Below are 4,453 nucleotides of genomic sequence, written 5' to 3'. Positions count from 1 at the left end.
GGCATTATAGGTCTTGATTTATTTTTCATTACAAAATGCTAACCAGCCATTCAGCTGCCATTTAGTGACTAATCCTCTGCTTCCCCGCTGCTTTGATAAAATAAATCTTACATATAATAAAGTCTGTTCCCAGGCTTCTTCTTCTGCTCCATTTAGCTTTGCTTTGTAGTTTGCAAGACACTTTAACATACATTATCTCATTTCATTCTTCCTACCCCACACTGATTGCCTGGCTCACCTCCTGCTGTTACAAACATCAAACATCTGACTTGTCCCATCCCTGCCTTATGGATGGAAAAAAACAAAAGCCTGAAAAAGGTAAAGAAACAGGTTAGCTAGCCTTGCCAGCCTTTTTAATACTGGCAAGAAAATGGAAGGCTTCCGTGTTCATCCCTGCAATGGCCTGGGATTCTGTATCTAGCATTAAAGAAAAACGGTTGCCTTCAGGGTCACCTGGGAGACTTTGTTATCAATTCTCAAAACTACAAACCATTTTGTGCACTCAGGCCCACATTCTAGAATATTCCTGAAGCTTGTGCTCCCAACCAGAGGTGAAGCAGCAGCCTGGGCTTGGGCCCAGGCTTCCCGTCCTGTGTGTGTGCTTGGCACTGACTGAGAACTCTGCTTTCTGTCAGTATATTTGTGCTCTGACACATATTCTCGAGTGATTAGATTAAGGCTGGCAAAGCCAATATGAAAAACCCACACAGATTACCACTGTCACCCACAGTAATTACATTTATTCATTTCCATTTAGCCAAGTTTTTACAAGCCGAGCAAGGGGCCAAATAAGCAATAAACACAGAGGCAAGAAATTAAAAAGCTGATCTGTTTGCTGTGAAAACAATCAAACTATCATCTTTCTTTAGGCACCTCATTCATCATTGGTGAGGGCCACACTGGTGAGGTGGAGGTTGGGAGCCTAATGTTGTTACATGTAAATTCACTAACATGAAATTACTGCCCCTGATGCGATTTTACTAATAAATTAGTTCATTTCTACCTTCTCGCTAGAGACTTTAGGGACCGTGGAGAATTGTACATGTGTCTCCTAATCTTGCCTGCTTTATTTCAGCCTGGCTGGCTCTTAAATTTCTATCTCTTTTCACTCCCTCCCATCTAATTCTTCAGTTTCCTTGCTATGCCTTATTGGATAAACATGCCATACAGTTTGCTTTCTTCCCATGTAGCTTGAAAATAAGCAGCTTAAGGACAAATTCCCTTTCACAGGCAATGAGAACGACATCAGGAGGCATTATGAGGGTATGCCAGTTCTTGGAGCTCGTTGGCAGCTATTATTAATTCATTGCTGGGTGTGGTGGTTTTTCTCATTTCTGTATAAATTTTCAATTTGAAAATGGAATGAAGCCAAACTTTGCCATGTCAAGTAGCTATTGAAGCAAGGAAATCAATCTGCAAGCAGCTCCCTTTACTTGCCAGCCCTCCACGGTGTCTTCAAAGTAGCAGAGACTACACAGTAGAAAGCAGCCGATGGCTCATAGAAGACAGATATGTCCTTTCCCTGCACTGCTCCCTTTCTGGAACATTCTTAGTTCTTCTCTTGGTTACTGCTAATGGGCCATGCCTCCACAGAGAGTAGTTCATTTGTTTTACTTTATTTTACTGCTTACTTATTTTATTTTATTTTATATTTCATCATCCTGGCTGTTTATCCTTGCACCAACCTCCCCATCAGTTTCCACAAGCCCACAAATGGGTTCTATGAACATGACTTTGATAACATCACTGAAGGAGTGGCAATAAGCCGATGAAGAGTGGAGAGGGAGCACAGACAAGTTTTTCAGAGGAGTCCCTTCCCCCACTCACCCCTACTCTAAATGTTCTCTATGATGATTATGTCATATATGTTTCCATGTTACACCTGCAGGGAAAATATGCATAATAGTTTGTTCGTGCATTGCCCAGCCAAATATATGTTTAAAAAGTCTCTTTGGTACAGTAGCACAGTGAGAGTCTGTCATCGAAGAGGTAAGCATTCTACGTTCCACATTTCACTACATCACACATGATCATTGAGTAACACCAGGTCAGCCTTGTGAATAGAAATCTCAAGAAATGAAATCCTCATGAAAGATTGCCAACTTCAATATGCCTGGATCTTAATTTAGCTTTACAGCATGTAAATACATCAGGAGGGTAAGGTACATGAAACATAAGCCTTTCTTCACAAAAGGGAAATAAAAGCAAATGAAAGCAAGTACCTGCTTCTTAGGATCAATAGGTAATAGAATATCCTGATACACTAATGTTTTGTTAGTAAATGAAAATATATTGTATTATGATTTTAAAACAATTCAGTTTAACTGATACTTGTTGATCATCTGCATCATAGGGAGCCCTAAGAGGAATGTTGCCCCAGGTGAAAGCAAACAAGCCTTGCCCATCTGGGCCTGAAATGTATAATTTTTTAATTCCTGATTCATAACCAGAGTGACTCTCATTTCACAGTCCTCCCATAGAACACTGAATTTTCTTTTTTCATTTTCTTTTTTTTTATTAGCTACTTTCTTTATTTACATTTCAAATGTTATCCCGAAAGTCCCCTATACCGTCCCCCCGCCCTGCTCCCCTACCCACCCACTCCCACTTCTTGGCCCTGGCATTCCCCTGTACTGGGGCATAAAAAGCTTGTAAGACCAAGGGACCTCTCTTCCAAATGATGGCCGACTAGGCCATCTTCTGCTACATATGCAGCTAGAGACACAAGCTCTGGTGGTACTGGTTAGTTCATATTGTTGTTCCACCTATAGGGTTGCAGACCCTTTCAGGTCCTTGGGTGCTTTCTCTAGCTCCTTCACTGAGGGCCTTGTGTTCCATCCTGTAGGTGATTGTGAGCATCCAATTCTGTATTTGCCAGGCACTGGCATAGCCTCACACGAGACAGCTATACCAGGGTCCCTTCAACAAAATCTTGCTGGCATATGCAATAGTGTCTGGGTTTGGTGGCTGATTATGGTATGGATCCCCTGGTGGGGTAGTCTCTGGATGGTCCATCCTTTAGTCTTAGCTCCAAACTTTGTCTCTGTAACTCCTGGTGGGATTGTAAGCTTGTACAACCACTCTGGAAGTCAGTCTGGCTGTTCCTCAGAAAACTGGACATAGTACTACCGTAAGATTCAGCAATACCTCTCCTGGGCATATACCCAGAAGATGTTCCAACTAGTAATAAGGACACATGCTCCACTATGTTCATCGCAGCCTTATTTATAATAGCCAGAAACTGGAAAGAACCCAGATGTCCCTCCACAGAGGAATGGATACAGAAAATGTGGTACATTTACACAATGAAGTACTACTCAGCTATTAAAAACAATGAATTTATAAAATTCTTAGGCAAATGGATATATCTGGAGGATATCATCCTTAGTGAGTTAACCCAATCACAAATGAAGTCACTTGATATGCACTCAACTGAGAAGTGGATATTAGCCCAGACACTTAGATTACCCAAGATACAATTTGCAAAACACAAGAAAATCAAGAAGAAGGAAGACCAATGTGTGGATACTTCATTCTTCCTTAGAATAGGGAACAAAATACTCATGGAAGGAGTTACCGAATTTTCTTTCACAATTATAACCACACAGTTTGCTGGATTTTACATAATTGGGTATTTTCTAAATACCTGTATTTTCATTTAGATGTTTTTTATTCAAGTATGAACTCTGCCATAGTTTGAAAATAGAATGTACTTCAAAGGCCCTTGTAATAAAGGATAGACCCTTAATTTGATGCTACTAGGGAATGGTGAAGAATTCAAGAGATGGTGGATAGTAATTGTGGATAGATTTGACCTAAGCTGAAATATAGAACTCATGGAAATCTGGCTTCTTATCCTCCCTTCCTCTGTTTCTCCCTTCCTTCCTTCCTTCCTTCCTTCCTTCCTTCCTTCCTTCCTTCCTTCCTTCCTTCCTTCCTTCCTTTGACTTTCATTGTTTGCTTTCTTCTCTTCCTTGCTCCCTTCCTTCTTTCCTTTGTGCTTTAAATGAAAAATGTCTCTTGTGGAATGATACAGAGAAGATTAGCATGGCTCCTGCGCAAGGATGACAAGCAAATTCATGAAGTGTTCCATATTTTTCTCACAGTCATCTATTGGATGGAACACAGGGCCCTCAATGGAGGAGTAGAGAAAGTACCCAAGGAGCTGAAGGGGTCTGCAACCCTATAGGTGGAACAACAATATGAACTAACCAGTACCCCTAGAGCTTGTGTCTCTAGCTGCATATGTAGCAGAAGATGGCCTAGTCAGCCATCATTGGGAAAGGAGGCCCCTTGGTCTTGCAAACTTTATATTCTCCAGTACAGGGGAATGCCAGGCCCAAGAAGTGGGAGTAGGTGGGTAGGGGAGCAGGGCGGGGGGAGGGTATAGGGGACTTTCAGGATAGCATTTGAAATGTAAATGAAGAAAATATCTAATAAAAATTGGAAAAAA

General features: G+C 41.3%; 1 non-coding gene across 1 annotated transcript; it reads left to right on the top strand.

Annotated features, from left to right (window-relative positions):
• The first annotated feature begins 3,990 nt into the window (after nucleotides 1-3,990).
• On the top strand, nucleotides 3,991-4,099 carry LOC115032355. Its single transcript, XR_003838035.1, has one exon. It is a non-coding gene; the product is annotated as a U6 spliceosomal RNA (small nuclear RNA).
• Nucleotides 4,100-4,453: the final 354 nt, after the last annotated feature.

This window comes from Mus caroli, chromosome 1 (genome assembly GCF_900094665.2).
Source record: "Mus caroli chromosome 1, CAROLI_EIJ_v1.1, whole genome shotgun sequence".
Classification (NCBI taxonomy): Eukaryota; Metazoa; Chordata; class Mammalia; order Rodentia; family Muridae; genus Mus; species Mus caroli.
This window is presented reverse-complemented; position numbering and strand designations above follow the sequence as displayed.